General features: G+C 46.5%; 1 long non-coding RNA gene across 2 annotated transcripts in view; it reads left to right on the plus strand.

The window, feature by feature from the left end:
- Window positions 1-25,249, plus strand: part of LOC135443398 (uncharacterized) — an 87,906-nt gene that overhangs the window by 48,545 nt on the left and 14,112 nt on the right. The window contains exon 3 of one of the 2 annotated variants that reach the window (XR_010439006.1): window positions 7,160-7,536. This is a non-coding gene — a long non-coding RNA (uncharacterized LOC135443398). Of the gene's footprint in view, window positions 1-7,159; window positions 7,838-25,249 lie in introns of those variants that run through there. The other variant, XR_010439005.1, reaches the window with a different exon arrangement.

Genomic DNA, 25,249 nt, shown 5'->3' on the forward strand with positions numbered 1-25,249 from the left:
TTTTACTGCACAAATACTGTTTGGGATCCACAATTTGTTCATATGTTGGGATGCCTTGAAGGATATAAGTCCAAGTTCTGGCACTTCCAGATCAATGTTCTACATGAGCACCTTAGGTTTCACCAGGCTTGTTGAGAAACACTTGTTCCTCAGGGCAGATCCTACAGCCTAGGCTAGAGTCAGGAGTGGGACCATGCTGGCAGTGGTGGGTCTGCAGTGATGAAGGAAAGGACAGGGGGATTTGGCAGCTGGGCTTGTTTGTTTGTTTGGGAGTACAGGGGGAGGACTAGTCTGTGATGCTTGGCAATAAATTTGGCCTGATACTAAAGTGCCAGTTCCCAGGAAATTGCCATCAGAGTAATTAGCATGTGCTGACTTATTTGTACAGTGATAACAGCAGGAAAGTATTGAAGCAGGAAAAACAAACACATTATTCATTTGAACCTTCAATCCACAGCCTTTACTTGACAGTTCACTCTTTGCAATACACAGGTCTATTTTTAGGCTTCCAAGTCAGGCGAGCTTTTTTTTCATTTTTGTTTTGCATTTTGGTCTTTCTTTTGCTGACATAAATTGGAAATTAATCTGTGCTTAGAGATAAACAAACCCAATTTTAAAATAAACCTTTTGAATACCAAAGACTCTGTGAAAGTGCTGAAGCTTCAGTACAAGGCTCTTGAAACCTGTGCCCATGCAAATGGGATGAGCTGCAGATGGCAGCTAGGGTAGGCAAGAGGAGCTCTCTGTGCAGATGCAACTCTGGGTAGTGGAATGTGATCCCTGTTTCTATCGGATGTGTTTGCTGTGAGCATCTTCTTCAGCCCAGGTTTCCCTGCCTGGTGGTGAGTGCTGCTTAGCCAGCCAGGTTAGAGCTGTCCTTTGACAGGTGAGCACCGAGGAGCAGGTTTAGTAACTTGGGTAATAATTATTGTTAACGAGACTGTGGGAGAGTGGCACAGGGTCACAGGAGTGATTGTGGTTGTGAGGTATCTGAGGAGGATATTTGGGGAAAGGCAGCCTTGTATGTGTGAGTATATGGAAAAGCTGGTAAGAGAGCAGGAGATGTTCGGGGGTGGGGGGAAATGGGTGTGGAGAAATGTGTGGCTTCACCTTGGAATGGAAACAATGGGGATGAAAGTGTTTGCTTTGCCTTTCCTTTCCTCCCCTCTTCTGCTTACCAGCCAACCGCAGAAGCAATTCCCTGCCAGGCACTTGTGCTAAATCCTTTGAAAGCTCCTCTTCTCCTTTGGCTAATATAAATTCAGAAAAAAGGGTGGAGGCAGAAGACAGGCTGTCTGCAGGGGAAGAGAGGCCCCAGGGTTTCTCCTGGAGATGGATTTGTGAACAGCTGAGAAAATCAGGCAAAGCATCTCCCTCAGCCAGCAGCTATATCACAGGCACCCCTGGCCACAAATGCAGTGCAGATAAATCAGAGTTAAAGTGCCCTTTTTAAATACCAAAGGCTTTTAAGTATTTGAACCAGCCATCAAAAAGGTGACTTACCATCTCCATATCTTGAGCTCTTTGCATGGAGCCTGCATGCCTCCCTGGAAGGTGGGGCTTAGGCAAACACTAGGAGTACTGCTCAAATCAAAGGTAGGAATGAAACTTGTGACCTCCCTTATGCAAGATTCAGACTGGGTGACCCCATGGTCCTAAAGTCTTTGGGAGTGATTGCTGTACTTTGCAGCCCCAAAAGTTCATCCCTATCCCTGGTTCCCCTTGTAGTTTCCAGCTACCAAGTGCAGGTTTAGGGTTGGTGGAGGTTGGTGGATTCTGACTGCAGCCTCCAGGTTTCTTAGGAAGCAGTAGCAGCTCCTTGATTTTTGTGCCACAGGTTAGTTACCCTTTTAATCCTATGGCTGTCACAATGAGCCCCCCATGTTTTAAGCCCTAAAGGAAGAAGGGGCAGGAATGAGGGAAGGTATTGCAAATGCACAACCATGAACCAGTACCATGATGATGAAAACTTTAAACAAACCAGGCAGGAGGTGAAATTTGCTTTCTGTTTGAGGGAGGGCTTTCCAGCTCTTTGAGAGAGAATATATTCAGGGACTATGTCCTGGGGTATGCCTTTGAGACTTAGAGGAACCCAGCAGATGTGAAGATCCTGGAATCAAGAAGCACAAAGGGAACCTGCAAGCATAATTATGATAAACATCAATGGGTGGTTTCAGAGTGTCAGAACTGGGAGCTTCATTCCTCTGGCTCGAGTGCTTGTAGTCAGGAAAGTTTTGTGTGCCTTTCGTAGAGCCACAGACCAGCCCAGACTGGAAGGAATTGTCTGGTTCAGTCTTTTGTGGGAAAGGGAGCCAAGGTGATTGCAGCAACCTTGTCCAGTTGTGTCTTTGAGACCTCCAGTGATGGAGACTCTGCCATCTCCCTGGGCAGGTTATTCCAATGAGTGACTGTTCTCACTGTAAAATGCTTATTTCTTACGCTATGCTTTGTTTCTGGTCAGTGGGGGTATTTTTTTTTTAATTCACTTTTGCCTGCATATGATTTTTCCTGGTTTTTTTTAGCTGGGAAAAAACATCAGAGTGGATTTCTTGGTTTAACAGCATTTTGTTTTGCTGCTTGTGGTATGAATCTGGCACTGTTGCTGCTCTTCAGAATCCACACCTGGGTAGTCATGGGATGCAGAGGACCTTTGGATGGGGCAGGGATGTCTGGGGCTGTACAAGCCCAGCCACTGATAGTGGGGCAGCTTGTTCTTCACACCACCAGTAGCTGAGCCTCTTGTTCTTTGTTCCTCATGGATTTCTAGGCTTTAAGGACATTGTGCTTGTTTAGTCCGATCTGCTGTATAACAGAGATTCCTTGAATTAATTTCTACTCTGTAGTCAGCAGTTGTGAATGCAACCAAGCATACATTTTTGGGGGAGCAAGAGAAGCAAGGTGGAAGCATCCCATCTTATTTTGAAAATTGCCAGTACTAGATCCTTGGCCATGCCAGTTGGAGGACTTTTCTCTCTGTTAATTACTTGAAGTGTAGAAGAATGGTATCGTTGCTTCTGGTTTGTTTTCTGTTGAACTTCAACTTTCAACCTTTGGTCTCGTTATGCCTTTGTCTGGCAGGCTGAGAGCACTCTTCTGACAGGTACCTACAGGCTGCAAAGTGCCTTTTAACTTTCTCTTTGATTGACTTCCTTGAGCTCCACGCTACAAGCCCAGGTTTGTTCTTGTGGTTGTCCTCTGAACTCTCTCCAGTTTTTCCAGCAGTATTCTTGAAGTGTGGGTACAGGTATGAAACCTCACACTCCCATCAGCTGTGCCAGCCCAAGGCCTGAAGATAACAGAGCCTCTGCTGGTACGTGACATCCCTGGTCTGTGGAGCCAGGCACCATGGAGCTGCCTTGTGAGCTCACCTTGGGCTAATTATGCCTCTTAGCTCAGCCAGTCCTGTAGGTCTTGTATTTTTAAAAAGTTTCCATGCACCCCTTTCTTTAATATGCCAAACATCTCTTTAATCTTTTTGATGTATTATTTTTTTTTTTATTCTGAAAGGAGTTTTAGTCCAACCTTTCTCCCTGTACCAGCCACACGTCAAAAATCTTTACAAAACTGGGAGCTGCTAGGAATGTGTTTTACAGAGCTGGAGGAAGGAAAGTAGTGTACAAGGGGGAAATAACACTGAGATCTCTAGTGGATGGTGGGACAGGACCGATGCCTACCACTGGCTCCAAAGTTCTGCAGGCTTTTTTGACCTCTTTGGATCTTCACAGATTGTTTTCTCCTGTGAAGATAGTTAACCTGCAAGCACTGTGCCAGTCAAACCTGTCATTGCTGGCTATGTAGTGTAAAGCTCATCACGAAGCTTCTTGCCTGGGGGTCATGGACTGGCTGCTCCCATTGGGGTTTGGGTCAGTGCTGGTGAATTTCTAGGTACTAGACACAGAGTTAAGTGTATTTCCAACTGAGATGTTTTTATTATTGGTTCTATGTTGTTTCTTATGTGTAATGATTCAGAGGAAACAGAGGTGTTGATCTGATGGGGAACCTAGAAAGCCTTTTGGTAATATCATCCAGATGTTTCCTTAGCACATCTGCTTAAGCCACTGTTGAAGTCAATGCCTTCAGCAGTGCTGCTGCTGTGTTTTACTGCCTGCTGCTGTGTGTGATGCTAATTTATGAGTAATGCAGAAATGGAGGAGGGGGAAGTTTAGCAGCAAAAGCAAGGACAGCCAGCTGCCAAGGAAGCGTGGGAAAGGAAGGCAATCCAGACTGTAACCCAAATTATTCTTGCTTTTACCATTCATGCAGGGTGTTTGGAAGTAATCTTGCATGTAATTTTAAGTACTGTGCCCCAGGTTTGCCTGGTTACAGGTCACTGTGTACCTGTGCTGTTGCAACTCAGCCATGTGGCCAAGACATTTGTCTGTCTGAACACTGACTTCAGCTGAGAGCAGGGCTCACACAAGCTCTCCTTGTGTGAGGAGATACTCCTGCCTGTCCCCTCATTAGTGGGAAGCTGTTTCTTTCCCTGGTTGTATCTGTTTAGCACTTCAGCACTGCCTTGCTAATCCCTGTGCCAGGATTGTCAGCATGTGCTGTTCCTCCAGGGAGGGTCAGCTTTGGGACAGCTCAGCTGCCTCATGCCAGGGCTTTGGGCAGCCAGGATACTACTGGGAGCTGTGCTTTTAATGTCACTGTGTCAGCCTTGTGCCCTGCCCACGGGAACATTGCCAGCAGCCTGAGGATAATGTTCCATAATTCCCAGTGCCCTGAGCTGTGCAGTCTTTCTAGGCTGCACACTCCAAGCCCTGGGTCACAGCCCTTCCAATATGGACTCAGATCTGGTGAGCAGCTCCTTACATCACGCTGTTCTTCCTCCCTCTTCCCCAATGACTTCTACTGCTGGCTCATTTTCTGTGTCACAGAGAGCACGTCTTCAGAGCAGACCAGTTTGTGGTGCTCACTGCAAGCTACTGATGTGGAAAGGTCATGGCAGCCACAAGGTCTTTGAAGAAAAGAGAATCTCATCTCCCCATGTGAAGGCTGGTTTGTCACCTCCCTCCAGGGATGATGGGGTGACGTTGGAGGTTATGCAGGTTAAAATGGGGAAAGAAGATGGAAACGTGTGGTTGGGGTGTGGCAAAGCCCTTCTGCAAGGAGATGTTGGTGTGGTAGGTGCCTGTGAGATGAATGGCCCAAAGGTGTACGTCTCATCCTATTTTTGCCTCTTTCTCTCTAATGAGTGACACAGCACCGTGAGCTGGCTAAGGAAGGGCCATCCAGCGCTCTTGGTTACGTGTCAGAGAGCGGCCCAGCTCGGTGATTCACAGGATGAAGGTGGACATTGCACAGCCCCAGAGGAGCCTGCAGAACCTTGTTTGTATGTGTGGTCCTTCAGAGAGTAAAGATGCTGAAACAGCACTGCAGATCTTGGAGCAGGAGAGACAGCATGGCTTCTAAATGTTTGTCACGTGAACACAGAAAGCAGCATTTCTGCTGACACATTTCTGGAGCTGTGGATGCATTACCACCCTCATGGCTTGGGGCCCATCTTGTTTCCAGTTGCCACCTTGTTAGCTGTACCCCCATGCTCCCAGGCAGTGCAGAGCCATTTGCTTCCACCACACCAGCTATGATCTTGTTTCTTCTGGCAATGGACCACGCTGCTTGGCTTCCCTAGCCAAGGTGTGTTTGAGCATCAGTGGCTTTGTACCTCCTGTGCCACATCCTGCACTCAAGGAAGAGGTTTCTTCTGCAGCATAGACCAACTTTCCTGCTTCTCATAGAATGATATGATAGAAAGGCCTGGAAGACGCTGTAGAGATCATCTATTCCAACCCCTCTGCCATGGGCAGGGCCCTCACTTCACTGTTGGTCTCTGTAAGTGGGAACATTAAATCTGGGCAGGACCAAGCTTCCATTAATATTAGAGGGCTCTTCTTTTATGAGGCTAAATTACAAGTTATTCCCAGCTGCCTCCTAAACCTGACTTTCTATGTCACTGGCCCACCCTGGCAATCCTCTCTTTGCTGGGTTGGAGTTAGTTTGCAGGTCCTCCCTAATGGGATAGGGCTGCTGGCCTCTTCTTCTGCAGCTCTTCCCACCCAAAGAAACCTTGTGGACATCTCCATTGTGTTTATTTTCCGTCTCTTTCAAATGTCCCCTGAACACAGATGAAGGCTGCTTCTTTCTTGCTCAGGTTGGGTTGCTTGTGCCTGGCTAGTGTCCAGTGGAGGAGCTCCTGGACATCATGAAAGTCTTTAGTTTAGATAAAGTACCTAAATGCTGTGTTTCCATTTCTCTCTGCACACAAAAAAATGGCTATTTTTGATAAAACTTAGAATTTAATCTAAATCTGATTTCTGGAGTTGTACCTACCTCCTCAGTGGAGCAGTGTGTTATACCCAGCAGAGCAATGTCTGCATTCATATTAATCAACACAGTGTAGTCATTTTGCTAGTTTGTGACAGTCTGCAGTTGAACACTTACATTGTTTTAGGGTAGAATTTACATGTAAAGCTAACTGTGTTGTATTGTGTATTAAAATCCACTTAATTTGATTACAGTACCTTTGATTACAGTTTCCTTTGTCAGCATTTGAGCTGACTGTTACTTTGTCACTAATCCCCTGTGATGTTGCAGTTGAATGCACCCTCAGGAGACAGTCAGCCTCAGTAATCCTCCTTTTTGGGGAAAGTGTAGTAAAATTTGGAGAGGGTTGGCTACTGACAGTACACCTAAACTTTCTGACTCCATTTTGGCTTGTATTTGAAAGGAGTCTTTGTTTCTAATGGAAGTTATAATACAAAATGTAAAAGTTTGGGACTCCAAAGGGAAATTTTCCAACTGCTGAAACAAAGTATTTCAAGTCAAAATGAGTTTCAATTCAGCAACTTTCAAAATTTCAAGTTTTTTATATTTCTTTCCACTCATTCAGAATGGTAGAAAAAAAACCAACAAAATCTTTAAATCCAACAAGTATTTTTCTTTGACATCTCTTATTCATCTCAGTTAGATTAGTACCTTCCATTGGCTGCATCTTGAGGCAACAACAAGATATTCTTTTGTCAGTACTGCAAGGTCAGGGTGTACTTTGATGGGTGAACCAGTATCACTCTCTTGATACTAATAGAAATCTTGTATAAAACTTGAAGATGTGTCAATCTCTCCTGATCCAGATATTAAAACTGTGTTTTCTTTATAGGTCTATCCACTGTTTGGAAGATGAAACCTGATGAGCTGCAATTTGGGTTGGATTACAGTATTTCAGAAGACTTTCTGAACTTGCCAGGCAACCCTTCCCCTAGACTTTGGGGACAGAGGAAATTAAATTTATATTTCCAGTGTCACACAAGGAGATGGAATGGAGTTGGCTGCTTTACACAAGTAATGAAAACCAATGCTTTGCTGCTCTTGGAAGGAGTGCTCAAAAGGAGAAAAGTGTGGCATACACATCTTGGTTTAGAGACAGATTTTATCTGGGAAGAGTGTGCCCAGGGGAAGATACAAGAGGAAGGAGAAGAGGTGATGCTACAAGCCAGCTTCCTGACCTCCAGAGTGGGACTGAAGCTTTTTAACAAGGTAAAAAACCAACAAACAAATGCAAAACATTTTCTTTCCTTCATACCTCACTGAAATATCCATCAGACAAGAAGTGAGATGAGTAATGAGTCCATGCATTGAGTAGTTTCTCCTGCTGTCCCCAGTCTCTGTCCTGTTCCCTGGCCACTTCCTGTGTCCTGCATCACCCATGCCTTGAGCAGGCTTCATGTGAAAATCATCAACAAATCTTGACTGCCTTAGTTGTCCACATAGCTAAGACTTAATTTTTCAAGCATCTCTGCTCACACACACACACACACACACACAGACACATATTAAATGTGCTGTTTCTGGAGACCACTTGTGCCTTTGCTTTATGCCTGAGGATCTTGCTGCTCTGTTGTTGGCATTGAGGATGACAAGTCCCTCACACTGTTTGCACTGCACTCTTTGTAGCTCTAGAGCAGGACAGTGATGTGTTTTCCAAACTGATGAGATACAGAGGGAGCTGAAATGTATGGGCTTTCACATTGCTTTGTCCAAAGCCACAAGAGGAGAAAGGCAGAAAATAGAGTGAAATTACCTGTTTCCAGTTTACTACCTTCAGAGAACTGAAAATCATAGGTTGTGGAAAAGAAAGTTGAAGCTTGATTTAGTTTTTAGCTTCTTTCCTGCTGCAAATGTTTTTCCTCATAAACGTGCATGGCTCCTCCCATGTTGGACCCTGGGCTCTGGAGTGCTGGAAGCATTCCTTGGAGGAGAAGGCTGGCCAGGATGACAGAGGGGTGCCAGGCTTGGTCTGTTCTAGCAGCAGTACAGCTCCATGGGCATGGGGGACATTCAGCTTTCCTCTGCTGCACTTGGTGCACTCTGTGCACTCTGAAGGCTGGATGGTGGTGAGGGTGGAAAGGGTTCATCAGACTCTCCCTCTGAGTATGTGTGGTGTGTGTGATGGTACCATGAAGGCCATGCCAGTGTGTGCATGGGGACCTATACTGTCATGGCAATATGCCCTAATAAATTTGGCAGTGATGAAAAATGCTGAACTGAACTCCACTGAGGTGAAAATCTCCTCCTTCTCCTCAGATCAGAGATTTCCTGGCTGTCCCTCACCCTCATGTCTCAGCACTGAGCTGGAAGGACCATCACTTTGTATCAGAAGTTTTTAATCTCTGTGACTCATTCAGCTGTTGGTTTAACTGCTGATTTTTCCAGTGAAAATGCTAGTGACATGGGTAGATGTGGTGGGAAGGTACCACTGTCTGGGAAGCAACAATGGTTTCACATCTGTGAAGAGACTATCTATGACTAAATGTGTAGCTGCTACATTTCTAAAGCAGATTTGAATCAGAGAGATGAAGGACTCTTTCAAAGTCTGGCTCTGGCCCAGTTCCTTGGAAGAACCAAATTTAAGTATTTGTTCGTTAAGCCAAAGTTTCTGTTTCAGAGTGGATGTTTAGATGTTAATCTTGCATTGAAATTCCCCCATTTAAAGGTGAGGTGACAAAATGTGTGATACACATTGAACAGCAGCCACACTGTTGAAGATGAAAGGGAGTAGAAGTGGCTGTAGAAGAGCGAGACCATCTAGTTTGATATCTCTCTTGGTGATAGCTAAGAGAGGAAAGAGTATAAGAAAGAGTGCTTTGGGAATGAGCTTTTCTCAGGAGATCCTTGCAGAATCCAGTGGTTAAATGTGCTAAGTGTTTCTTGGGAGTGTCCTTTAGGTCCATTTGTCCCCATGGATCAGATGCTCCTGTTGTGCTCAGGTTATGGAGCTCATTACTCTGAGCAACCCAAGCCATGCTGCCTCTGGCCCCAGTGTTGTGTTTATATGGATTAGCCGAGGTCACCTAAATCAGAGGTGCTAAGTTGGATTCAGCCAGGGGACATCACAGCACCTGGTGGGCTGATGGTCCTGCTCCAATGACCAGGAGATTGGATTTCACCCTCAGTCCTGTGTAATTCTATCATTTAACCCCTCTACTTCTTCCCCTGGGAAGCATCTACTGGCACTTCACAGAGAGCACCAGTCATATCTGTGGCTGTGAATTCCTGTGTAACAAATGGGATTTAATGAGAAGAACAGACCTTAGAAAATGCTGTGCAGCTCAGTCTTCAGTCATGTAGGAGGGACTGTTGTCTTCTTGGTGGCTTGATGCTTAAAGGAGAGAGATAGAACCCCTTGTATCTCACAGGAGCCTCTTCCAGGTCTCCAAAGAAGAATAGAGTGTAATTTGGCACTTATTATTTCATTGCATCAGCTTTTCTGGGTCTGGGAGTGCTCTTAGCACAAGCAAATAAATTACCCGTCTCATTTTGCTGCATGCACTGCAGCCAGCCATATGTTTGAGACTGATAGAGATTTTTATCTCATGGACTAAAATTACTGAATGGAGGATGACATTTCTTATCAGGGGCTTTGCTGAATCAGAGAGTGGCCCTGGCACCCAGCTCTGAGACACCACTCCTCTTTGTCCAGCCTCTCAGCCCAGCAGTAAATGGATTTGTGTCTGTAGGTCAGAGGTGCTTGTGTCAAGGTTTTGTTGCAGATCGAAGCTCTGAGGATTTTCTGTGTGCCTGGGAGGATGTGGGATTGAGGAGGGGAAGGGAGACTGTTCATGTGACTAAAACAGGGCATCTTAGAGCTGTGCAAATACATCTTCACTTAGAAGTCCTTGTGTGCACAGCTGATAACTTTAGGCTTCACATCCAGGGACTCTTTTCTCCCACTGGACAAAGGCTTTGCTTCCAGTTCTGTGATGTGAAAAGCCATCCCCTCCTGCTGACAGCAAGAGCTTTTCTCCAGACTTTGAGCTTGCATCTCTCCGTCCTCCCATCTCTTTCAGGACAGGTTCTTTTCCTTCCTTTTTCCATTTCTGTCTTTGGAGGTTAACCTGGTAGCTGCTGATGAGTCAAGGGGTTGTCTGGGTGTTTATCAGGTAGGAGAAAGACAGAGAAGCTTCTTCCACCAAGCCCAAGCAGCTTCTTTGTGCCTTGTCTTTGCCTCTTAGAGCAGAACTGACAGCATGGGATGTTCAGCTTCTGCAGTGCATCTGGACAAAGCTCTCAATGGAGAGTGGCCTTGGTGAACTCCCCTAACTGAGCACTGTCCACAAAGGCAAGTGTGCTCCTAGGAGTCCTGCTGGGCAGGAAGCAAGATTGGCTCCCCACCCAGCCACCCAAGCATGGTCAAACTTCCTGTAAGAGGTTCCTAGGAAAGGCACTCTGAATTACCGTGTGGTTTTCCTCACAGGGGAATGTCTTCCACACAACAATACTCTTGTAGTGTTGTACTAAGGGCAGGGTCATCTTCACAGATCAGAATAAATCTGCTAAAATGCCATCTTTGATGGAGAGGGATTCAATGTGCAACATTGAGAGAAACATCAGTTTCTTCTGCCAGGTAGTCCCAAAGGAGTTTTTCAGTTTATCTGTGACCATGGCAAGGTACTTCACTTCCCTTTTAATTACAAGTATCTTCCAGCCGGCCTGTGCCAGCCCTGTAATGCACAGCAGGAGGTCAAGCCCCATGGTCCAGCAGAAACCATTCTTTAGGTCAGTATAAGAGTGGTGGCTATGGCCAGCACAGTCAGTGAGGACATTGTGGCTGAAAGTCCCACTGTTTGCACCCTTCCTGGCTCAATCCTGGCATGCTCTTGCAAGCGTGGGACTCATCTTTGAGTGATGCTGCCCATGGAAGACCACTTTATTTCAGAGCCAAACCACCAGCACTGCTTTCTGCAGTGCCCCATGAGATGCCCAGAGATAGCAGCCCTCTGTGGTGTGGCTGTGGGCCAAGGCTGTGCTATAAGTGGCTCCTTGGGGAGGCTCCTCTGCCATCTGCAGCAGCTGTCAAGAAATGCTGGGGCTGATGGGTGCAGTATCCTCGGGGTGCCCCATCTCCAAGGTAGGGCAGGGGTCAGAGAGCAGGACGGTGCCACCCTTCTCATGGATGGCACCTCTGGGCATGTGCAGCCACCTTCCTCCTCTTGAAACAGCACCCACAGCCTGATTTTCAGGTGTTTCTCTGTCTTCCCTCCTGCATTCTGATGGTGCAGCCCAGCATCCATCACAGCTTGCAGCATGGGGGTCCCAGGCACCTGTAGATGCTGTCACATGTGGGCTGGGTCTTTCTTCCTTCAGACCTTTTCACCATTTTCCCCCTGAATCATGCTGAGTCACCCTGACCTCAGTGGAGCAACCTCAGGCCTGCCCATCAGCCCTGGCCCTGCACCAGCAGTTGAGCAACCACTGCCCTGAGGTCATGCTGGAGTGGAGGTCTCCAGGGCACTGGATGACCAGCTGGCCCTTGGGCTTTGCTCCCCAGCAGAGTCTGCATGCCATTGCACCACAGTCATGCTTTTCCCCTTTACCTGGCTCCTGCTGAGGTGGCTGTTTGTTGCCTGTTTGCCCTGGGTGCTGTGATCTCCTGTCCTGTGGGAATAGCCAGTTGCCTCCGTGGGGGATTGGGGAGATTATGGGGAAGTGCTGTGTGTAGGACTAGTGACCATCTGAGGTGACCAGCTGGTAACTCCCACTTGTCAGCCTGGCCTGTCCAACTGGATGCCTGCCTTTAATAAAATCACGGGATCACGTTTGATTTGTTAAAAGAAAGAGCAGAGGGGGTTTCCTCCAACTGCCAAGTGCACACACTGTCTGACCATTGTCTCAGGCATCGTGTCTGCCTGTGACTTCTGAATTGTCACAGATAACCTCGGTGAGCTGGGTCTGGCAGCATACCCACCATGGAGTTCACCCCAAATGCCTGTGGGGTGCACCCTGCATGTGCACAGCATGCACCCTACACACTCACACGAAGCATGCTGCACACCCCTGACATGTAGCCCATGCACCCATGGCATCATGGCATGTGCCCCACACACCCAGCATGCCCAGTTCCGTGCACACTGCAGCCTTGTCGAGGTGACGTGCTGGGTGGCAGTGCTTGAGGTGATGAGAGCTCACATCTTTGCTTTCAGTTCCCAGACTGAGTTTGCAGTTGGAAAAAAAAAGCAAAACCTGTCATTTTATTTGTCAGCTGAGGTAATTTTTTTTTTCTAGAAGCTGCTAAGGCACAGTCATCCTGGAACCCGCAGGCTCTTACTAGAAACCATTATCTGGGTTAGACTGACACACATAATGGGAAGGTTGAATTGGCCCTAACACATGGCTGGAACATAGTTAGTGCCCAGTGCTGCTCCTGCTCTGGTGCAGCCATGGGTGATGTAGTAGCCTGTGGAGCAGCTACAGCTCTCTTGCAGTTGATGGTGGCTATCAGATGTCCCATGTGTAGCTCTGGGAGTATGGGAATGGAGACTGAACAGGCTGAATTTCCAAATATTCCCAAATACTCATATCCATAAATCTGTTCATCATAGATACTGCCAGCCAGGTATGAGTTGTGGAGTATAGGGGAGCCTCCAAAACTTCTGCTCCATGCTTAGGGCTTCCTAGTACCAGCACAGGCCTATGCAAGCAGAGCAGGACAAGCCAGCAGAAATGCATTACACATGGGGGAAAAGCAGACTGGCTTGGTTCCTACCATTTTAAGCAAGCCAGAATACATCTTTTAGAAGGGGAGTCTTCAGTAAAAGTTCCTGGGAACCTCTCCTTTCTGACTTTGGTGTCTTGAAAACAGCCTGTTTTCAGAGGTGCTGTGAGCAAGCCCTGTGTCCTGCACCTTGTGCTTGCTCAAGTGCCAGCTTTTCCCCATCCAGTTTCTGTCCTCGTGTCTTGTACTTGATTATCTTCCCATCTGATTTGTCACAGTAACAAGCAGCTCATTTAGGTAATTTCCATCTAGCTCTAATTAAGATTCTCCATGCCTTTTTATTCCAATGAAGAAAGGGGTTCCTCTTGATTGCTTTTGAGCACGGAGCGTGCAGCCGGGTGCCCTTGACTTGGGCAGTGTTTAGGAGCACGTGGAAGTGCTTTCCTGATCTGAACCAAAACTGCAGTAAATCTTGACAACTCTCAGCAGGAGTCTTTCATCTGCATGAAGCCCTGTAAGTGAAGGAAGTGTTGGCAACTCTTGGAGCCAACAGAAAGAATGTGTAAATCCTGGCAAGGAGGTGAATTACCGTGGAGTTCAAAGCATGACACACTCCTTTATGTACTCTATCTCAGTTGTCAGGAGGGAGTTAGCTCTTAAAATGTGGTTTTAGGGATGGGGACTGAGTTATTTTGTGCTTTTGTTTTTGGACTTTGCCAAGCATTCAGGTGAATGGGTGCTGCCCCGTCCCACAAACTCCAGCTGGCTAAGCATTGTGGGAGGAAGGATGAAGCTGCTCTGGCATTCTTTATTTACTTTGGTGCTACAGGAGAAACTTTACAAAGCAGTCAGTCCATAGCTCAGGAAATATTTTTCTGCTGACCACATCCCTAGCTAGCAACTGCTCTCCCACTCTGGGAGTGAAGGCAGGAAGAGCAAAGTTCTAGCTGAAAGTCCTCTTTTTTCAAAATTAGTCTGATTTTCATTTTTTAAAGTACTCAATTGCCAGGTTATTCTTGGAGGTATCTTTAACTAGGCCTTGCAAAATATTTCATGTCTTTGGCAAACTTTCAAGAAGGAGGTGTCTTAGTGATTCTGTACAACTCCAGAGAGCTGCAGAGGATGCAGGCAGGTGGTAATGCCAGAAGGAAGGGATTAGAAGTCAAAATAAAGGCAATTTATGCAAAGGCTTCATGAAGAAATTCAGCCTGATGAGGGCATGGAGTAGCAAAACACCTTCTTAAGGACAGACAGAGCATCACTGCTTTGCTCGTGTGACACGGGGAAGGATCCAGCTCTCTTCCCCAGGGGATGGACTGGTGCATCTTTTCCATCTCTAATGTCTCTGCTTCCTCATATCTGATGTAAATAATTTATAAGGCTCGAAATGTGATCATGGGGCCGTCTGTGCAGGAGGAAGATTAAAGCCTGGGGCCAGCAGTGTGCAGGAGACCGGCTACCTAATGCAGTGCCTGTTCTCCATGGGCAGTATGCCAGGTGAACAAGTGCTGGATTAGTGCCTGAACCATACCAGAGTCATCCCACCCAGCCCTTTTGTTCTTTCCATCCCTTTTTCCATGTCTCCTTCTCTCCCTCTCTCCCTTATTTTCCTTTTTCTTGTCTTTTTTTTTTTCATTCCTCCTTCCTTTTTTTTCCTCTTCTGTTTTTTGCTGTTTTCCCCCATTCTTTATATGAAAAGTCAGCATCACAGAGGGGTTCTCACTTCTGTACTAGTCTGGCTTCAACCTGGGGATGAAAAATCACCTGTGGACAGAGAGTGGAAGTCTGTGGAAAGCTGTGCTGGTAGTGGTCTGAGAGATGACTTGAAGTGCCCAAGTTCAAGACCCTTGAATTCAGCCTAAGTAGCCAGTGAATGTCAGTCAAACCTGTAAGGCAGGCTCTGGTGTGAGGAGCTGCAGAGCAACTGCAGCACAGTGTCACTGGCAGGTCCCAGGACAGCTGCACAGGTGTTTTAAACTTTCTGGAAAGCAACACAATGTAGAGACAAATCTTACTGGTTGTGTTGCTCCCTCACTTGGCAGACTTGCTCCTCGCCTAGAGCTCCAGAGACTGAAGACAATCAGAGTCCATTAGCCATTCTGAAGCAGCATCCAGAGGTGTTGATCAAATATATAAATAAACAGAGCCCAAACTCCAAAGGTGGGCTCACTTCCAGGGGAGCTGCCTTTATCTACTCTGGTGTCCCAATGGAACACCTCTCTTGTGAGGTAAAACAGAGACAGCTTGGGATGTTCAGCATGGAGAAGAGAAGGTTCTAGGAAGATCATAGAGCACCTTCCAGTACTTAAGGGGGCTATCAGAAAGCTGGAAAGGTACTTTTTACAAGGGCATGGGGTGACAGGACAAGGGGGAATGGCTTCAGACTGAAAGATGGCAGGTTTAGGTTGGACATAAGGAAGCAACTTTTTACTGTGAGGTGGTGGGGCACTGCCCAGAGAAGTTATTGATGCTTCATGGCTGGAAGTGTTCATGGCCAGGCTGGATGGGGCTTTGAGCAGCCTGGTCTAGTGAAAGGTGTCCCTGCCCATGGCAGGGGGGATTGAAACTAAATAAAGCTTTGAAACTCCCTTCTTACTCAAAACACTTTGTGATTCTTGAAATCCTGCAAGTTGTGATCTCCTATTTCAGTTGATCCATTTGCATTAATTGAGAGGGAAGAAATATGACATTTTCAGTCCATTCAGCAGCAGAGACATGCTTGTGCCAAGACACTGCTGGCAACTGCTGAGGTGGCAGGTTCAGTAGAAAAGTGGAGGAATGACTGAGCCCAGAGCCTGAGTATAGCATCCCTTCACCTACACAGGTGAGCTGGATCAAAACACCATAAAATACCCTGATAAAATGTTAGTGAACCTACAGAAATATTCTCTCAGAATATCACTTCTCTCTGATTGTTGAGGGAAACAGGTCAGCCTACCAAATGCAACAGGAGTCAACAATGATTACATTTATAAGGGTCATTTGCTAACAATCTCTCCATGGCTTTGTCTTGGTATCTCTTGCTGTGTTTGTGGAGAGCTCATTTAAATGTGTCTTGTCTCTGTGCCTGGGTGGCTGGTCTTGTCAATTCCCCTTGTATCACTCATGGAAGTAAATTGTAAATACATATGTTTTTTAACTCAGGGCTTTCATTACATCACATTCAGCAGCATGATCTCCTTTTTGTACCATCTCAAATTTATCCTTCAAATAACGCACATTATTTTTTAGCATCATTTCAAAATGCTGCAATAATGTTATTGTAGACACAACTATTGTAGCTATTCATAAGAACAGGATGCTTTCCGTTTCCTGGGACTGTACATAGTATTTTCATTTTTTGGCTTCTCTTTGAGAATTGTGCAAACCACTCTTTATTTTCAGCAAAGCATCTGTTTTAGCTTCGCCATTACTTTGTCTTTCAGACTGAAAGGGGCCTCAGAGCATTTTAACCTCCTGCTTCCCCTGCCTTGTAATCCCCCCAGGGCTTGCCAGGCTCCTTCCCAACATGAATGGGGGCCGGAGGGGGAGCAGGGGAAGGGGGATTCACTTCCGATGAAGTCAGCCGGGCTCCGTGCTGGGAGGAGCTGGGCAGGACCCCCCATCCTGTCCTGGCTCTGGGCTGCCAGGGCTGGATCAGCCCTGAGCTTGGGAGCCAGGCCTGACTTCACTCCCCTGCCCCTGACCTCCTTGTGGAAAGCTTTTCCCAGCAGGAAGATGCATGAGGTTGTTAAATGCTTCCCAATGTCTGGCTGAAGTTTCCCCTTTCCTATTTTAATTTCACTTTGCTTAGTTTGATTTAGGTGATGATTTAAGAAAAGGCAAAAAAATCACTTTCATTGACAGTTTATATATATTTTTTTCAATTTGAAACATCTTGCTCTACTTTTAAGTGGATAAAAATCCTTGGGTCTGTCACAGGTGCAATATTGGCTTCAGAGAGCATCTCCATCTCCACAAATTGCTTTGTCCCAATGTGAAGGGATATTTTAGAAAAAACTAAGTCATAGGTTAAAAAAAAAGAAGAGTGTTTGAAAAAGAAGGATGCACCAGGCATATCTGTTCTTTTTTTCCCACAGTCATAATTTGGTGCTGCTTTCTTTTCATGTTCCGTTGGTGGTTTGTGGAGTTCCACCCCTGAGCACCCATCAGCAGCAGAGACTCAGTGCTGGGCAGTTCTCGTGTGTCTGCCCAGGTCCTGGCTGCAGCAGGCCTGCAGATGAGTTCCTGTGAGGAGCAAAATGCAGAAGAGTGGGTCATCCTTCCTTCTGTGGAGTTCTGTGGAATGTAAAACACCTCTCCCAAATCCAGGGAGGGTTTTGGCATGGTAGAGCTGGAGCTCGAAGCCCTGCTGAAGTTCCAGTGCCTCAGCCTTGGGCTAGGTGTTCTCCCAGGGCTGTTAGTGCTCAGTAGGAACTCTGGCTGCATTGGGCCATGCTTAGCTCTTGAAGCATCTTTGAGTTCCACTGAGCTTCTGCTCTTGAGGGTGGTAAAGGAATTTATGTCCACTAGAAAACACAACAGGTGGCAGAAGCCTTGAGAGATTTTCTATCACAAGAGCAAGCAGGAAGGAGACTGCTCCTCCTTCTTGTGTCTTTTCCTTCCCTTCTCCATCCTTCCTCTTTTTGCTTGGCACTCTCTTCTGGGACTCAGCCTCCACTTAAGGGGATGCCACCACCCCTCCTGGTCAGGAAGCCAGTTGTGCAGCTGAGAGGTGCTGATTTTTGGAAGCACTGTTAGATGTTTTTGTTTGCTCATCTTGCAGATCAGGTGTGGGAACAGTCGCAGCCTGAGATGCCAGTAGCTTACAGTTCCATCTGACATATATTTCAATTTTTGTTATCTTCCTGCAGCTGTTTTCACAACACTCATATGAAAGGTCCACTTATCTCACTCCTTCCATGGTAGAAAAGGCTTAAGAAAACATTCCTGTTTGTTTGTATTGAAACTGGTATGGTTTGTGGCTTTTATGTTTTCTTGCAGGGTTTTTTGTTTTGTTGGGCTTTTTTTTTTATCATCTTGAACTCTTGACCAGAAGGTAACAAAACACTCAAGGGCAGAGTCTTATCTCTTCTACATCAGTGCAAAGGTAGAACTGTCACTGACTGTGGGATTGCATTGTCTTGTTTCAGAGGCATGCCCTCTGTTTTAAATAAATAGATGAATCCCTCTGCAAATGCACATTAATTTTCCACTGCCCTTTCTTACTCATTAAGGTATGTTGCAATATAGTTACTAGGAGTCACACAACTCTCCTATAACACATCAGTTGCATCATTATCAAGACCTTTTGTTTTTTTTCTTCATAGGAACAGCTGTATCAGAGGGATAGATGTAGAGGGCTTAATTTGGCATCCTGGAGCAGTGCACTGATCCACTCAAATACAGCTTTGCATGTATGGACCAGGGGTTGCACATATCTCGCTGCCCTGCATGTAGCCAAACACTGTGAAGTTTCAAAGAAAGCCTGGGAGCTGGGGAGATGGAGCTTGCGTGGTGCCTGCAAGCCTGGCCAGGTTTGGCACTGGAGCTTCTCTGGGACATGAGGGATTTGGGACACAAGCTGTTGCTCCTCATGTCCTTTCCTTCTGATGGCTGGTGTGGTCTCCTGCTGTTCAGGAGATGTTCTCCAGCACAGCAGTGGTATTTGTCCAGCTTGGAAGGGTAGTCAGGGTCCTGTTTGCTCTTGTTATTAGATTGGCTGAGAGGCTGCAGACTGGGGGGAAGGAAAAGCTTGATTTCTCATGTGTGTGCTCTCAGATGCTGGGCTGAGACTGAGCTTGTCTGGTGGGGAGGCAGAGGGGTTTATGGTGTCATTGCTAGTCTTTGTGCCTCTGGTCATTAGGAAGATGCAAATCATACGTTTTTTTAATTGGCTAAAGTTGGCACGGAATAAGTGAGTCAGATGCTTCCCCCTTTGCAATGGTTTTCCTGTCTGCAGATCGGTGGCGGGCACCGAGGGCTTCACTTGCTGCTCTGCTCCAGCAGCCCCAGGTCAACTGGAAACTGTTTCCAAAGGCTGCATTCCTTTGATCAGTGACTAGTGAACTCAGGTATTTAAGGTAAATGTTACAGCTTTCTGGGAACTGTCGCCTGAGTTGCCACATAAATGGCGTGAAATTATTGTCACAGAGCCAGTTTGGCTGACACAGGAATGTTTTCCACTTGTGTGGAGGTACAAGAGAGGACCTCTCAGTGCTCCAGGATGCTGAGGAATTCAGCCTCTCAGCCTTTCTGAGAAGAGGTTTTCCTGCCTGCTTTGTAAGCTGTGAAAACAAAACACACAGGTGAAGAGAATTACCCGGGATCACGTAGGATGCTGCTGCGCTCAAGATCAAAACCGTCATCTTCCGTGTCCCAGTTTTCACTCCATCTATTAATACACCACGCTATTTTTAGCCCTCTAAGTAGCCACGTTGTTTGTAATTAGCTTCACTAATAACTGCTCTTCCATACGCTGCAGGACCCACCAGCAGAGCAGCACGCTTTTCCGAGCCAAGCTAAATACAAGGGCGGCTAATAAAAGGCATCCGCATTTCCAGTTGGTTGCTGCTGAACAGACGCGTGTCCTTGCAGCTCTTGTGATCAGTCAGCTGCCTAAATACAGCTCCTGTACTTGGGTTAAGGACGAGGTGTTGCTACTCAGGGTTTCCGGGGCGTTCCCCTGCTGACCTTTCAAGAAAGTGAAGCATCACGGCCTCTCCCTCTCTCTGGCGTGTGCTGAGTCAAGGCTGCTGCTTTCGAAGAGAGGTACGCAGTACCTAGAGCAGGAAATTTAATTAATGGCTGCAGACATCTCTGGTGACAGCTATATTTACACCCCAAGAGAATTGCTAGTTACTGTAGGGATTGGGAGGTGCACTTGGAGCAGCTGCATGGAGCTGAGTGACCAAACCAGATGCAAATCCAGCAGAGGAGATGATGCTGAGCTGCACTTCTCTTGAATTCCACCAGCGACTGCGATTTTGCTCCATTAAAAACACAACTGCTTCACCAGTACCAGCACAAAGCTACCTAAGCAAACAGACACACTAGTGGTTAGGAGCAACAGACTGTTTTCACACATTTGCTTTTAAGAATCCAATCTCTAAACTTCCAAACCCAAAATAAGGAATCCAAAACTGTTCTCCAGCCTGCAGAAAGTGAGGAGCTGAATGACTGCAGTGCTGCATCACCTCACCACATGCTTGCTATGTGACTTTTGCACCAGTTTTGTGTACAACAGCAGTTGTAGGGGCAGTCAAATGAGGTCCCCTTTCGGAAAACCCACGTCAGACGCCAGAGCTGTGACCTCTTGTGAGAGCACAGCTCAGTTGCCTCCAGATCTGCAAGATCTGTGAGAACGTCACCATGTTTTGCATGTGAGGTTTTTTTCGCTCTCCCTCTTTGATATAAATATATTGAGATGGTTATCTTTAACTGTGCACACACACATGCAGGCCAAGCTGGTTCACTGAACACTGGCACAAGCCTTGTGTGCTTAAACCAGCGGTCTTTATTCAGGCAAAGCCCTGTTGATTTTTCCTTGCTTCTGTAAATTCCAGAGCCTTGGTCCAAAGCTGGCAGTGCACATTTGTTTGCCTTTGTATCGTAATACAGATGGGCAATCCTTGTAATACAGCTAAATTTATTTACTGATAGAAATGTGCAGAACTGTGATAGGTTGCTACATAGGTTATTATTGATTTTGTTCTTTTTATTCCTGCAAAACTGGCTAGGCTAAATGCTATATTAGACCAAATAGACCTCTCTTGCTTTTTATTTTTTTTTTTCACTGAAAATTGAGCTGGCAAAGTGTTCTTTTCATTTGTAAGAATCTCCTAATTTGGGTCTAATATTGTATCACACATGCTCCAAAGCACCGACAAGGCTAGATTACATCTGTGACCAGTTCAGTTCCTACTCAGGACTTCATTTGCATCTTGGCAAGAAGATATGACAGTTTCCCCCCCTCTTCCCTGCATACTAATTTCATATGTAATGCATCTTTTGCCATTTTAAAGGCAATTAAAAGGCTGATCATACAGCATAACTGAAACAAAAAACACCAAATCAAGCCCCAAACCCAAAATTAAAAAAGGCTAATAGGAGGGTCTCAGAGGAGAACCTAGAAAGGTTCTGGGTAAGAACCAAGAGTGCTTACTGGGTCCAGTTCTCATGTTCTTCAGATAAATTCACACATGGGAAGAGGTGGACAGGAAGACCTGGGATGGGAAAGCCCGGAGCAGCAGGTTGCTTGTTCAGCCCAGTGCAGGTGTATCTGGGAGGAGATGGATGACCTGCTGAGACAGAAGGATGCTGATGCTTCAGGAGCAAATGGGTCTCACCTGTTATGGTGGTAATTAGGCTGAACATAGAAAGTAAGTTTCTCATTTTCAGGGAAACTTTTTAATAAAAGTGTTGGGATTAAGGTGTTTGGTTTGTTTCTGGACAGGATTATGTATTTGTCTGAGGTGGGTGCTTATGGAATTCATGCTCCAGTGAGGCCTTTCTCAATCCTATTAAAAAAAAAAAAAGGGAGAAAAATATGTATATGAAAATAAGTCTGAGGTTTCAGGAGAGACTAAGTTGGCCTGGTTTTATTTCTAAATGGCTGTCCCCATATAGAGCTTTGCTCCAATGAAGGAATCAGTTTTATTCCTTGGCTGATGAAAATTAAGTGCTGAGAATGACATGTGAGGGTGGGGTTATGTGGCCCTTCTCACCCAGTGTGAGTGTGCCCATGCCACAGGGGTTGGTCCCACTGTCTTTAGTCTTTCAAACTGATCCCATCCCTGCTGGTGGTGCCTGGGTGCACATGATTCTGCAGCACTGCAGCACTGACTTGAACAAAATCTAACCCAGAGAAAAATCACAGTCTAGCTTGTTCTTTATTGTGTCAGTTCCTGCACTTTGTCCTCAGGGCAGGAAGGGAAAGCAGAGATCACCCTGAGCAGTGCTGGGGCTACAGTGTGAAATGCCCAGCAGTGGGTCCCCAGTCTGAGAGGAACATGGACCTGTTTTAGCAGGTCCAAGGAGCCCATGGAGATGATCAGAGGGCTGCAGCATCTCACCTGTGAGGAAAGGCCCTGAGAGCTGTGGTTGTTCAGCGTGCAGAAGAGAAGGCTCTGGGGAGACCTTAGAACACCTGAAGGGGCTACAAGAGGTCTGAAGAGAGACTTTTGACAAGGACATGGAGTGATAGGGCAAGGGCGAATGGCTTCATACTAAAAGATGCTAGGTTTGGTTTGGACATGGGGAAGAAATTTTTTTATGATGAGGGTGATGAGATGCTGTGACAGTTTGCCCACAGAAGTTGTAGATGCCCATGCCTGGAAGTGCACAAAACCAGAATGAGGCTTTAAGCAACCTGGAAGCTGTCCCTGGCCATGGCAGTTATTTGGACAGGATGATCTTTAAGGTCAACTTCCAACCCAAACCATTCTGAGATTCTATGAAATGCCAGCCATGACAAGAGCTCTTATTTTCCAGTCCCTTCCAGTTAGGAGGAGATTGAGGTGGCCATCTCAGGCTTCAGTATTGGGTGTGGAGGTCTTGGGGTTTGGTGGATGTGTGTTGGTTCCCACAGCCGTGCCCTTGTGTCTCTCCCCACTTGCAGGCAAGCTGACAGGAGCATTGTGCCCACCCTGGGCTCCCTTGCCCACAAAGCCTCACAGCTGGGCTGCAAGAACAGCAAATGGGCTCCTCTGTTCTGGCAGGAGGCTGCATGGCAGCCTGTGTGAAACACTTTAGTGGCTCTGAGGTATCAGCACAGGGTGATTCATGCATGGGGTTTTCTCTCACTTTCTGGCATGTGAAGTTGGGGAGGTGTTTGGAATTTTCTCCCCTCACAGCCTCCGCTCCCCAGCTCCCCTCTGAAATTTCTGTGAGGCACCCATACCCCCTTGGGAGACCCTTGGGGTATTTCCTCCACCTCCCCAGCAGTAATTTCTCTGTGAGAAAGTTTTCTGAGGCTTGGCCTCACCTCCTGTGGCTCACCAGAGTCTACAATGCGCAGGCAGGCAGCGAACACAAAGGTCGCATATGGCTGCGTGCAAATGAGCCTGTGTGGTCATTCAGAGTTGCTTTCCTCAAACAGACTTGAAAGAAGGTGTCTTTATCTTTTCCTGTCATTATTTTCACCACTAAATTATTTGTAATTTAGTTGTTGTCCTTTAGTAAAAACTGGGGGAGGTGGGGAAGCATCCCCCGTGTTTAGGATTGTTTTGCACCCAGTGCATGGCTAGGTTGGGGTTTCCCTGCTGCTGGGGATGTTAAAGACCCTGACCCCAAGCAAATCTTCCTGAGCACTGTGTCCTCACTTGGACAATCACTGCCAGGCAGGGAAGTGATGAGCACAACCCCCCAGGCTGACACCATCTGTACATTGGAGTCCCAGTCCCAAAAGCTGTGTCATGCACAGTCCCTGCCTTAGGTGCTGGCTGAAGCCTCCACCAGCAGGAAGGGTCACATTGTGGTTGATTTAGTGGTACTTCACTCATATGGACCCCGATGTTTGTCTTGGAGCTCCTGGTGTAGCATGGTTCATCCAATGACCCCCAAACCACCTTTTCCTCTGCCACTTTGTGTGCTGTCTTGCTGACCAAATACCATGCCCTACATTTTATTTCTCTGATAACATGTTCTGATAGGTTTTTTCTTCCTTCTTGTTTTCTTCACAGATTTATCTGGAAAGTATGACTGACAGGAGCAGCTTACTCACCATTAGATAAGTATTGCAGATGACTCATGCTGGAGTATTGATAGCTGCTGCTGAGATGGATATCCTGTTTTATAACAGCTGTAGTGTGATGCCAAGAGCCAGAAACCTTAATTTCACTGTCCATGCTTTTCCATGAATGTGCTTTGGGTCTCTGGCACCTTTTCTCCTTGGTTTATCCATCTAAAGGGTTCGCAGGGAGGGGAGGTTTTGCTTTCTTCAGTGGGGTACAGGGTATGGGGCAGCTCATGTCACCTTGAAATGAAAGCTAGGATTGAAAGGCTGCAGCTTTTATAGCTGTTCTCCAGGACATGCAATATTTGTCTTTTTAATAGATGCTATTAGTGTCTTTCCTCGATTCTTTGGGTTTTTTTTTTGTTTGTGTTTTTTCAGAGCCATTACACCTCTTCTTCAACAGAACAAACCAGAAGGTGTAGAAACAGGTGAGACAGCTGCTGTTGCAGCATGTTACTTTTGAATCATTAAGGGAAAAATACTGGTTGCAGTAAAGTGCAAAAAAAAAAACCCCGTTGACTCAATGGCAAGTGAGAGTTGTACCCGATGAACTCAGCTCCATTAGAGGCCCTGGAATTGCTACATTCAGGGACAAATTTGCTACCTGAGAGCACCTGTCTGAACCTCCTTTTGCTTCCAAAACCACTGGCCTCAAGGCTGTGTGAGCAATAGGTGATCAGATTTAAGAAATGATGAGCAAGAGAAAGGAGCCTGCCCTTGGGGGAGATGCAACAAGAGCTGAGCTGTGAAGGTGGGGGTATGTGCAGGATAGCTGTGATAGCAGGATAGCTGAGCTGTGAAGGTGGGGGATATGTGCAGCTCCTGGGGAGGTATTAACCCATGTGGGATGGCAGGGATGGAGGTGGCTTTAGCTTGGATTGGTGCAAAGGACCATACAGCAATGTGGAAATTTGAAGATAAAAGGAGAAATTTTTCAAGGGAGCATTGCAGCAAAGGCCATGCTGCCAGTGATGGCAGCACATGTGGCTCTGCCTGATGTACCTACCTGTGTGTGGGTGGTGTCACTGGGGATGGCTGGGACCCCACCTGTACTGCACTCTTGGGCATCACCTGTAATTCATACCATCTTTAAACTGCTGAGGATGTTTGGTTTCCATGAAGGTGCTTACCATGACTGAGAAGCTGTGGCTTGAGCAGTGTGTCCCTTTCACCACCAGGATCCTGGGGCAGGACCTTCCAGTGGGGCAGTGGAGGCATGTCAGGTGCTGCACCTGATTTCTCAGCAAACATGAACCAGAGCCTGGAAGAAAAATCTGTGCTGTGTCCCAGCAGCATGATTTGGGTCTCAGCAGTTACTGTGAGAGTGATGAGACACTAGAGCAGGTTACCCAGAGAAACTGTGGATGTTTCATGTGGAACACTTCATCCTTGGAAGTGTTCAAGGTTGGGCTGGACAGAGCTCCAACCTGATCTAGTGAGAGATGTCCCTGCCCATAGCAGGGGGTTGGATTAGATCATCCTTGAGGATCCCTTACATCCCAACCCATTCTATAGTTCTGTGTCTTTGATTCTTTGCTACATTC

This window comes from Zonotrichia leucophrys, chromosome 2 (assembly GCF_028769735.1).
Source record: "Zonotrichia leucophrys gambelii isolate GWCS_2022_RI chromosome 2, RI_Zleu_2.0, whole genome shotgun sequence".
NCBI lineage: Eukaryota > Metazoa > Chordata > Aves > Passeriformes > Passerellidae > Zonotrichia > Zonotrichia leucophrys.